The 12501-nt window shown below is 48.5% G+C and overlaps 1 pseudogene across 1 annotated transcript; it reads right to left on the reverse strand.

Annotated features, from left to right (window-relative positions):
* Positions 1-698: 698 nt before the first annotated feature.
* Positions 699-3391, reverse strand: LOC100357465 (AN1-type zinc finger protein 5 pseudogene; annotated as a pseudogene). The gene has a single exon (XR_016219807.1). The product of XR_016219807.1 is annotated as an AN1-type zinc finger protein 5 pseudogene (transcript).
* Positions 3392-12501: the final 9110 nt, after the last annotated feature.

Here is a 12501-nt window from a genome sequence, read left to right on the forward strand (position 1 = left end):
CGGAGGAGCCACACCGGACTGGACACTTGTTGTTCCCTTTTTTTACAAGTCCTTTCTATAGTAAAGTAAGAATAAGTAAACAGCAAACTCCCAAAGCAAGAATGAGTAGAGAGAAGTGAGAAAGAATGAAGTAACGAACTTCCCTGTGAACTCTCCAACGCACTCTCCAACCAACCCACACCACCATGCCATCTCTCTCCTCCTATATAGTCCTCTCCACCAATCCGTGCTCTGCTACTCACACGCCGAGCGCGCCGCTCTCCTCCAATCAGGAGCGGCTCTTGCAGCTTATCAAGTTGGTAAGGGGCAGCTGGGTAGAAGCTGTACGCTCCTCTCCCAGCACCACATTGTGGGAGAGCAGATGCATAGAATAAGTCTTAATTCCAGTAACAGTATAGTCCGAGTTGCTCCCCACAGCTTTCCATACCTAAAATACTCTCATGGGCTCTTCAGCCAGATCTGAGTGCCTTAAGGGCTGATTCTGAGGCCAGAGTGCTGTTTAGGACATCTGCCATTCTACAAGACTGCTGTGTATCGCACTTCCCATGCTACCTATATTTTATATAGTCTAAGTATTGTATAAACTAAAATATACAACACTAGGAGTATGCTATCAGTAATTACACTACCAATCTCAGTGATTATAAATAAGAATTTTAGCAACTATACTGATTCTGAACAGTGATTCAATGTTTCTGTTTTTTTTTTCCCTCTGTACATGGCTTTTATTATTTACATAATACAATAGAGCATCAATGCTGAATAGCATGATTATGTGCAATACATAAATATGAACTATCTGTACACATCTGTAGATCTAACTCCAAACTAAGATACATAAAATTGAAAGCAAAATTGAATGCTTTAATAAAAACTAGGACTGAACACTGCAATAAATCAGAAGTAGTGCCTTGTGTACATACTTAACTATTTACAGATGAAAACAGGCATTACCACAACACTAATCTAACTATACTCATTTATATATAAAAAACACAAGTTTCATACATCACAAAAAACCTTCCATTGTAACACAGAAGTGGTATTACCAGACAAGCATCAGTGAAGTATACTGCCTTTTCTAGTTGTTATTGTACAATGCTGTAGATAATGCAGCCCATGCAATACACCCAAGAACACTAGAGTCCTACACCCAAGTACAATTAATATGATAAAGCAGCCCTCTGCAAGTGGTGCTGGATACCACTAAGAAGTCTATTGCAGCCATGTTGGTTATGATTTTCCATGCAGAAGGGTACAGTTACATTAAGAACTGAAGTCTTTAAAAAAGCTTTAAACATTCTTTCTTGAACCAAAACATTCAACAAAAGATGCACATGAAAATTAACTGCTCAGATACCTTTGCAACTTAAAAAAATTCAGATGCATGTTACTCAATAGAGCTGCTGTATGTGAAAACCAAACAGGTTTAATTTCTTCTTGTAATTAAATTAATCCTACTGCAGTTCAGTGCTACACATTTTTAGCAATGAGAAGAATGCAGACATCTTCTAGTGCGAGCCAGCACGATAAGCTTCAAAGAGTATCTCAAGACCCTGCTATTGGCTGATGTTTTACTTGTAAGCACTTGCGATGTTTACCTTTTACAGAATGTCTTATTTGACAGCTTTTAGAAGACCAATTTAACCGGGCTTACATATGGCACCAAATACAGGTTTCACAGAAAGCAAAGTCTGATCCTCTTGTTTTCTTCCTGCTTCCAAAGAACATGTGGAAATTAAGAGGGTGAAGTAGAACTATGGTAGAAGTAGACTGCCAGTCCTTTTCTGGTGTACCATTTTTTAAAAAATACAGGCACATAACACTAGCCAAAGACTATACCTTGATTACATTCCCAAAAGGCAGATATGCTGCAAACATGCAGAGATTTTGTTAATGTTGTTTGGCACACGGGAACTAAATTTTGTCCCTATTATCTGTGTGTATCATTTTGCTGTGTAGATTTTCATCCAATTCTATTCAAGGGAGGGCATATACATTTTGTAGGGCTGTATCTATCCAATTCTGCCTGCAACAAACACCCAAACATCCTAAAATATTAATTATAAGACAGACAAGTGTAAAGTAAAACTCTGGAGAACATCAAAGAAAAATGGCCATGCATCTGCTCTTTAATGTTTTCCTACGATATATTAAAATAAAAACAAAGTTTCAGTCTCTTCACAAGTAGTAATTTATATTCTCTGGATTTTTTCAGCCACAACAACTGGATTCTCTTTCCTGATTTTTGCTGCAGCTTTTGCTTTATAATCATAAGGACAGTTGTGCTTGTCAGAATAACGGTGAAGTCCACAAAACAAATTTCCACATCGGCAGTCAAACCCTGTAAGGCCAACTTTCTTTCTACACATGAAACATCTGTTCTTCTTTGGTTTGGGTAACTCAGGAGCTTTTTCTTCACTTTGAGAAGTACTGGGCTGAGAAACTGATGGACTGGGCTGAGTGACAACTGGCTCTGACACCTCTGTTTTCGGGGTAGTTATTTTGTCCTCTCTTGAAATGCTCATTTCTGTCATTTGCTGAGTTACAGGCAAGGCAGCCACAGGCACATTTCTTGATTTTTCAGATGTGCTACCAGCAGCACTTTCACAGTTGTTTAAGCTAGCGTCTGCTCTTTGTACAGATGCAGAGTCTGAGGTAGGACTGTTGGAACCACTAGCTGTCCCCATTGGGCTCATTCTGCCACTATTCTGCTGTCTCTGAAGATGCTCTTTGTAGCAAACAGAACACATTCCATTTGTCCTAGGATTCCCATAAAAGCCACATCCTGTGCTACACAGCATAGGCCCTGGAGTCTGGTTAGTCTCCTGAGCCATATTTTCCTGCTTGCGGGGGGTCCGAACGCAGCAGCCGGGCTCGCGCGCGACGCCGGCGCGGGGAGGCCGGGTCGAGGCCGCCGGGAAAGGGAGCCTTCCGGGTTGCTCTGGAGCCGCCGCCGCCGCAGGCCGGGAGCGGGTTGGAGCCGCAGGCGGAGGTGGCGCCGCCGCCGCCGCCGCGGGATCCTCCTTTGTTCCTGCAGCAGCGCCGAGCGTGGCCGGGACACGCCGGAGCTCGGGAAGTGGGAGGAGGAGGAGGAGGAGGAGGAGGGAGGCGAGGGGGGGGCCGAGGAGGAGGCGGAGGGAGGACCACAGGCCGCGGCGGCGATCGCTGCTCACGGCGCTCGCCTGTCGTCGCCTCACGCCTCCCGGGGAGACCGGCCGGGCCGACGAAGGGGGCGAGCGCAGCGAGGGGCGGGCGCCGAGAGGGCCCGCGGATGGCGCTGCCTGTCGCTCACCGCCACCGCCCGCGAGGCTGCGCGGCTGCCGGCAGCGAGCGAGCCCACGGACGCCGTGCACGCAGCTGTGCGGTCCGGCCGACCCAATGTTTCTGTTTTTAAATTTAAAAATGCCCCTGAACTTGAATGTTTCTGTGTAGCTCCTAATAGAACTACAAGCCTTAGAAGTTCTATGCTGTTTAACATTTAATCTTCGGTGCCAACTTGATTTTTACACTGCCAGTTTATAAAACACTTCACAGTCATGTGAACCTTACCATAAGATAGGACTGTGTAGAATAAATCCTTTAACTACAAAGACAATCTTATCTCACAAGGGAGGAAGATCCAGAGGGGTCAAATGACTTGCTAATGTCACTTAGCTCTGTTGGCACAGAAACAAGGAAAGCTCTCAGCTTCCTGCCACCTCCCCTTACACCACCTGCCTCAACTAGATGAGCCTGTAATTTTAAGGACGCTCAGGCCCCATGAGTTTAAATGAATTTTTCAAGGTTACATGACAAGTACCAAAGCCAGAAGTAAAAATTATTGCTTCCATCTTTCTCTTCCTTGTCCACAATGGAAGTTTGATGTACACTTATGCATTATTCAAATATCATTTACAACCAAGAAGCATTATTTTTCCCCAAAAATAACAATGACACTACTTTTTCCATTGAGGAAGTTATTTTAATGGATCATGCAAACATACTTGTTTTGTTTTTTACTTTGAGATGCAAAGAAATGAACAAGTAGACAGAGAAGTGGTATTCACCCTCTAGTTAACTGCTGAAATGTCCACAGCAGTCAGGGCTGGCCCAGGAGCAGGGAACCTAATAATCTGAACCATCACTTGCTAGCTACCAGGGTCTACATTATCTGAAAGTTGGAGTCAGGGAATCAAACCCAAAAACTCCAATGTGGGACACAGACATCTGAACCATAAGGCTGCACCCTGGCTTCCAGACTTGTTTTTTCACCAGTCCTCTGAAAATTAAAGTTAATTACAACCTGAAATCCAAGACTAAGTAGTCCTCAAGTGTGTGTGTCTATGCAAGTTTATGCATGAGAGTTACTTAGGTTGCCCAAGAGTCTGCAGTTTAGAGAGAACAGAAGAGTGAAACATGTGTCAGAGGATGTCAGCATTGGAGAGGTGGCTGTGCTCTAGTCAGAGGCTGAGGAGGACAAGTCCACAGAGAGCAGCAGCACCAAGGGAGAATGCTATACTAGCAAGTAAGGAGAAAAAATGTTGAAAAACAAATATGTGAAAAGGATTTATTTATCTGGAAGACGGAGTTATAAAGAAGGAGAGACAGGGAGGGGGAGAGAGAGATCTTCCATCTGCAGGTCAACCCACCAAATACTCACAATGGCTGGGACTGCGTCAGATCAAAGCCAGGATCTGGAACTCCACCCAAGTCTCCCTCATGGGTGGCAGGGACTCAAGAACTTGGGTTGTCTGCTGCTTTCTCAGATGCATTGGCAGAGAGTTGGATGGGAAGTACAGCAGCTGAGACACAAACAGTGGCCATATGGGATGCCAGCATCAGTGGCAACAGATTATCCTAATGCATCACAACACTGGCTCCAACAAATGAACTTAGGTAATCAAGTCCAAATGCCAGGGAAACATCAGATAAAATGCCAAGGATGAGCATTGTGGTGCAGCAGGGTAAACCACTACTTAGGAGGCATACCTCATTCTTAAGTATGAGGATGTCTTTTAACCACTTTTGTACAAGAGAGTACAAGCCAGAACACCATAGCATCTTCCAGATTCGGCACTGCCTGTTCTCAGGGGGGCCCCCACAAACTCCTGTGGTTCCCCTGGGCAGTTTGTTTTGGCTGGAGCCAGCCAGAACCCTGGGGTCATTGGAGTAGGAAATGGTATTAAAGGATTTCATGCTGCAAAACTGCTCCAAGCCAGTTTTTTCACTGAGAGACAGAGACCCAGAATGACCTCCCCGGAGCTCACAAGACCATGCCTGGACACCTGGCAGGGAAAAAGTTGGAAAAAAAAAAATCCAGATTCTGGAATCTTCTGGAGCATTCTAGAATATTCTAGAATTTTCCCAGAATGTCCTAGAGATTTTGTAGGATGTTCCAGAATGTTCCAAAATGCCACCTAATGATCCTAGGGTTATTCTGGGATGCAGGTCTGAGTGGAAATTCCCCAGCCAGGTGCGGCGGGTGTCCTGGTGCTGTGCCCAGCCCGGCTGACATTTACACAGCACACATAGCCTAAGCACCTGCACACATGGGAGGAGAGTCAATGGGGTGTGGCCACTCCAGGACATCCTGTGCTGATCTCTGGGGGCCGTAGTAATTTCCAGCCCATCAGAAGAGGTCCTCGGCCCCCCAAGATGGTCACCGGGCAATCTGGAATGTTCTAGGACATTCTACAAAAATCTAGAAATACTGAGAACATTCTAAAAAATTCCAGGACCCCCAAAGACTTTCACTGCATGTTCTGGGAACATTCTAGAAAATTCTGAGAATATTCACCATTGTTTCTAGAACATTTCTAAAACCCCAATGATGCCTACCTGGTGTTCAGGAAAAATTCCAAGAACATTCTGGAAACATTCTGGAAAAATTTCTGAGAGCATTCTTGAAAATTCTGAGTGTATTCTAGAACGTTTTAGTAAATTCTATGACCCCTGAAGACACTCAGCAGGTATTCTAGAAAAAGTTCTAAGAACATTCTAGAAAGTTCTAAAAAAAACTCCATAAAATTCTAGAATATTCTAAGACCTGAGAAACACTCGCCTAGTGTCCTTGAAACATTCTAGAAAATTCTGGAAAATCCCTAGCCCCAGAGAATCCATAATGGAAGCTCCTGGAAGCTCCTGGAACATTCTGGAATGCCCCGGGACCTCATCCCATCCCAGTGCCAACCTGGATGTTTGCACAACCTCAGCCCTGCCCACTTCTCCCAAGGCCTGGCTATAAAGAGATGCCTGGTAGCAGCCGGTTCCAGACGACGAAAAGACGATGATGAAGGCTCTCATTCTTGCCCTTGTGGTGGGCGTGGCCTGTGCCCAGGTATCAATCACTCGCATCATTTGTGCAATGTTCCATAATGTCCTAGAATGTTCCAGAATGTTCCAGATGATTGCAATAGACTCTCTAGCAGGCCCTACGGGAGCAACTGGAATGTTCCAGAATATTCCAGGATGTTCTAGAACACATCCAGACAATTCCACAATGTTCTAGAATGTTCCAGAATCTATCCAATTTTGTTTCTAACAATTCTAGGATGTTCTGGAATGTTCTAGAATCTCTCCCCCAGAATATTACAGAACATTCCGGAATGTTACAGACAGTCCCAGTAGACTCTAGCAGGCCCTAGGGAAGCATCCAGAGTGTTCCAGAAAAATTCCATAATGTTCTAGAATGTTCCAGAATGTTCTAGAAAATGCTTCTGGAACTTCCCAGCATGCCCCAGGATGTCCCAGCATGCTCCACAATGCCCTGAAACATTCCACATGTTCCAGCATGCCCTGGCACACCCTGAATGCCCACCTCTCCCCCTGAAGTTGAAGGCCAGAACTACTTCAAGTTCCTGGTGCAGGAGAATGGCCACATCTTCTTTCTCAATCAGAATGTGGGCACCGATGGCACTGCCACCTGCGTCACCCTTACTGCTGGTGAGCCCCCTGCACACACATGTGGATACAGCCAGCACCTGCTAGAAAGAGAGTCTGACCCTGACTGTATACACAGACCCTGAGTGTATGCAGCCAGTCCAGAGCTTGACCCTGACTGTATACATGGATCCTGAGTGTATACAGTCGGCTCCTACTAGAGACACACATTGCAACCTGAAAGCCTGACCCTGCCGTATACAGTTAGCACCCACTAGAGAGAGATACATTCTGACCGTGACCGTATACAGTCAGTGCCTACTATGCAGAATAACTTTGACCCTGGTGCATCCTAGAGGGGCTTGGCCAGCTGTATACTGGTGGCACACACTAGAGAGAGAGCCTGACCCTGGCTGTGTTCAGGCAGCACCTACTAAATACAAGATCCTCAACCCCAGCACACCCTAGAGGGGGACTCGGCCAGCTGTATACAGTCAGTGCATACTAAGTAGATCCCATCCTGTCCGGGGTGGGCTTGGCTGACTGTATACAGTCAGCACCCACTAGATGGGGCAAGCACATACAGTCAGCACCTACTAGATATCTGGGGCAGGTTTTGCTGAATGTATACAGTCAGTGCTTACTGAACAGAACCATCCCAGCCCCATCCTATCCTGGGTGATTTTGGTTGACTGTATACAGTCATCACACACTAGAAGGAGCCATCCTGACTGTGACTGTATACAGTTGGTGCAGACCCAGTGGTAGTTAGTGGGCACCCTCTAGACAGAGGCACCCTCGGTGTACACAGCACGGAGCCCATGCTGCCTGAGGTGCATCTGGCTGGCTGTATACAGTCAGCGCCCACTAGACAGGGCAAGTGTATACAGCTGGCGCCACCCACAGCCCAGGACCAGGAGCTGAGCGATGAGCACCTGGCACAGTTCTTGGTGTTAATGAAGGAGAACGGGATCCCCGGGAGAACATGGAGTGTGTGGCCAGCATGGGTGAGCTGGGGGTGTGGCCAGTGTGGAGGGTTCATGGCCAGGATGGGCATGGCTGTCATGAGTGAGCCAGGGGTGTGGCCAGGGTGGAGGCATGGCTGTGAGCTGGGGGCATGGCTGACATGGATGAGAATCAGGTGTGGTCTGGGTGGAGGGGAATGAACTGGTGGGTGTGGCCTGGGTGGAACATTCCAGGGGGTTCCAGAAAAATCTAGAAAACTCTAGAATGTTCCATGGAGCCACCAGGCCATCCTGTGCTGACTCAGCCAATTTCTCCTCCCTGACAGACACCTGTCCCCAGTGATGATGCTGACGCCCAGGTGAGCAGTGTGGTGCCAGCCAGTCCTCACACCTTCCCAGGGGAACATTCTAGAGTGTTTCCGAAATATCCCAGAATGTTCTAGATGTTCAGGCAACAGGAATATTCTGGAACATTCCAGAGCATTCTGCGACATTTCCAGAATGCTCCACATTTTTTTCTCATCCCCAACAGGTAAAAAGCCAACGTCTCCCTGCCCCTCACTTGCAATCTCTGCTGGAAGCTTCTGGAATGTTCTGGGATGTTTTCAGAATGTTCCAGAATGTTCTGGAATGTCCCATAAGCCTCTGTCCCCAGCTCGCTCTCAGTTTCTCTTTCTCATTGATGTCATAAACTGATTGCACACGACTGTGGATTCTGTGGTCTCTCTGGAATGCTCCCACATCTGGCTCCCAGAGGCCCTTGGGGCCCCCATGTCTGGCTCAGAATCCCCTGGGAGAAGCCACGCCCTCACTTCTGGCTCCCAGAAACCCCTAGGTCCCCTACTCCAGAGCCATCTTCCCCACCACCCACACCTTGTGGGAACATGGGGTTGGGGATCAGGACTATCAATCACCATAGCCCTCCCCATTTCCAGGCCCCAAGCCTGCACCAGGGGCTGCATTGGTGTCTCTAAAGCTCCATACAGGTCTCCATCTGGGTCTCAAAGGCTCCATATGGGTCCCCAGGGGCTCCATACGGGTCTCTAGGGCTTCATCCGGGTCTCCAGAGCTCTATCAAAGTCCCCATGGCTCCATCCATATCTCCAGGGGCTCCATCCAGATCTCTAAGGCTCCATCCAGGTCTCTAGCAGGTGCATGGGCCCACCAGGAGCTCCATCCAGGTCTCTAGGGCTCCATCTGGGTCTCGGGGGCTACAACCAGTTCTCTAACAGGTGCACAGGGCTCCATCCGGGTCCCCATGGCTCCATCCATATCTCTAGAGGCTCCATCTGAGTCTCTAGCAGGTGCCTGGGGCTCCCAGGAGCCCCATCTGGGTCTTTAGGGCTCCATCTGGGTCTCCAGGGGCTGCATCTGGGTCTCTAACAAGTGCACAGGGGCTCCATCTGAGTCTCTAGGGGCTCCATCTGGGTCTCCAGGGATCCATCCAGGTCTCTAAGGCTCCATCTGGGTCCCCAAGGCTCTACCCATATCTCTAGGGGCTCAATCTGGGTCTCTAGGGGCTCCATCCAGATCTCTAACAGGTGCATTGGGCCCCAAGGAGCTCCATCCAGGTCTCTAGGGCTCCATCTGGGTCTCTAGCAAGTGCCTGGGGCTCCCAGGAGCTCCATCCAGGTCTTTAAGGCTCCATCCGAGTCTGCAGGAGCTCCATCTGGGTCTCCAGGGATTCATCCAGGTCTCTAAGGCTCCATCTGGGTCCCCAAGGCTCTACCCATATCTCTAGGGGCTCCATCTGGGTCTCTAGAGGCTCCATCTGGGTCTCTAGCAGGTGCCGGGGCCTCCCAGGAGCTCCTTCCAGGTCTTTAGGGCTCCATCCAGGTCTCCAGGGGCTCCATCTGGGTATCTAGGGGCTCCATACAGGTCTCCAGGGCTCCATTGGGTCTCCAGGGGTTGCATCCAGGTCTCTAGCAAGTGCACCGGGCCTCCATCTGGGTCCCCAGGGCTTCATCCAGGTCCCCAGCAGGTGCCCAGGGCCCCCAGGAGCTCCATTTCCAGTCCAGCTGGAACCCTCCCCCCAAAGCTGGGGACCCCCAAGGCCCCTGGGCCAGAACCGTGGAAAATGCAGAGACTGTGGGAACATGGCTAGGCAACTCCATGAAGGCATCCTCCACGCCTCTGGCTTTCTCTCGTTGCTAGGCAACCCCGTGCAGGCTTGCCCGGGGCTGCGGGGCTTAACCCAGTTGCTAGGCAATCCCTCAAAGGTGCATTCAGGGCCTCTGGCTTAAGCAAGTTGCTAGGCAATCCCACTCATGCACACTAATTATTTAATTATTTTTTAAATTAATTTTAAAAGAATTTTAATGAATTTTTTTTTAAATTTTTTGACAGGCAGAGTGGGCAGTGAGAGAGCGAGACAGAGAGAAAGGTCTTCCTTTGCCATTGGTTCACCCTCCAATGGCTGCTGCCGCCAGCGCGCTGCGGCCGGCGCACCACGCTGATCCGATGGCAGGTGCCAGGTACTTCTCCTGGTCTCCCATGGGGTGCAGGGCCCAAGCACTTGGGCCATCCTCCACTGCACTCCTGGGCCACAGCAGAGAGATGGACTGGAAGAGGGGCAACTGGGACAGAATCCGGTGCCCCGACTGGGACTAGAACCCGGTGTGCTGGTGCTGAAAGGCAGAGGATCAGCCTAGTGTGCCACGGTGCCGGCCAATTTTAATGAATTTTTAAATGGAATTTGAATGTCTTTTTACATTTTTAATTTTTACTTAATTTTTAATTTTTAATGAATTTTTAAATGAAATTTTTAAGAAATGTATTTTTAGATTTTCTGATGACAGCCATATTGGAGTCTGGCAAATTCTCGTTCTGACATCAGCAGCAGAATGTTGGATCCTGGCAAATTCTCATTATGACAGGAATGACAGGCATCTTGGAGGCTGGCAAATTTTTCTGACAGGAGTGGCAGCCATGTTGGAGTCTGGCAGTGTGTTTTCTGATGTCAGTGGTGGCCATCTTGGATTCTGGCAATTGTTTTGACAGGAGCTATAGCCATATTGGATCCTGACAAATTTTCTCTGACAAAAACTCAAGGGAGTCCCTGTAAGAAAAGGTGTCTTTCAGACCCAGGACCAATTTGCTGACAGAAACTTGTATGAGAATTAAAATGTTTTTCCTGAGTGACAGGTCTATTCTGAGTGATGGACAGGTTTCTGAGTGATGGACAAGGGTGATTGGGTGATGGACAGGTGTCCCCGCCAAGAGCCCTGGGACCCCCAGAGACCCTCAGAGACCCCCAGAGATGCTGAAAGACACTGAGAGAACCCCAGAGACAACTGGGACCCACAGAGACCCCCAGGGACCAACAGAGACCCTCTGGGAAGTGACTATAAGAACCTGGAAGTACACCAGAAGTACCCAAAAATGGGTATAAACAGAACCAAAGTGACTGAAAATGGGTATACAATGGCCGGAAGTGGACCGGAAGTGACTTAGGAACCCAGAAGTAGACTAAAGTGAGTCTGAGAACCCCGAAGTGACATAAATTAGCTGGAAGTTAGTGACTGTAGGAATCGGGAAGTTGACTGGAATTGACTCTGGGAATGCAGAAGTGGACTGGAAGTGGGTCTAGAATGACCAGAAGTGGGTTTAGGAAATTGAAAGTGGACCAGAAATGAATGCAAAGAGGGGAGGGAAGGAAGGAAGGGATGAGTCATGCTGAGACTCCTGCTGAGTCATCAGGAAATTCTGCTGAATCATCACTAGCACACACCTCGTGAGCCATCATTATACATACCCACTTAATCCTCATTATCCCAGACCTGGTGAGTCATTGAGAAACTTCTGCTGAGTCACCATTTTATACCTGCTGAGTCATTATTACCTACCAGGCATCCTTACCCACAAAGGTAGACAACTACACCTGCCAAGTCATACTCTTAGGCCAGTGAGTCGCACTTCTAAAATTGCCGAATCATGCTTCCAGACCTCCTGAGTCGTGCTTCTAAACTTGGTGAGTCATGCTTCAAACATGAACCCTAACCTGAATCCCATCCCCACCCTAACCTTGACATCAAACCTAACCTGCTGAGTCATGGCACCAGGCCAGCTGAGTCATGCTTCTACCCCTAAATCTAACCCAAGGTTGCAAGGAAGGAAGGAGGGGCCCCTTGCACCTGCTGGAAACCAGGATGGAGCCCCTGGGAACCCAAATTGAGCTCTGGAGACCCAGATGGAGCACTGGAGAACCAGATGGAGCCATGGAAACCCAGATGAGGCTCCTAGAGACTGTATGGATCCCTGTGCACCTGCTAGAGACCCGGATGGAGCCCTAGAGACCTGGATGGAGGCCCCGGTGCCTGGATGGAGGACCTGGGGACCTGACTGGAGGCCTGGAGACCCAGATGGGGCAATGTATACCTGCTAGAGACCAGGATGGAGCTGCTGGGGACCACCCTATCTCTCAGGACCCCTTGACAGGGCTCAGGTTTCTAAAGAGAACATGTGGGGACCAGGTAGGTGGTAATGATGAGTCAGCAGAAATTTCATGATGACTCAGAAGGTATGGTAATGATGACCCAGCAGAAATTTCATGATGACTCAGCATAAATGGATGGTGCTGACTCAGGAGTGAGGAAATGGATGCACAGGAGGAAGTGGTGGCCCTTTGTGAACTTCTGGCTGTGGGAGACCCTGAGGAAGTGTGCTCCCAGCACTG

This window comes from Oryctolagus cuniculus, chromosome 13 (assembly GCF_051225735.1).
Source record: "Oryctolagus cuniculus isolate XC-2025 breed Fujian yellow rabbit chromosome 13, ASM5122573v1, whole genome shotgun sequence".
Taxonomy (NCBI): Eukaryota; Metazoa; Chordata; class Mammalia; order Lagomorpha; family Leporidae; genus Oryctolagus; species Oryctolagus cuniculus.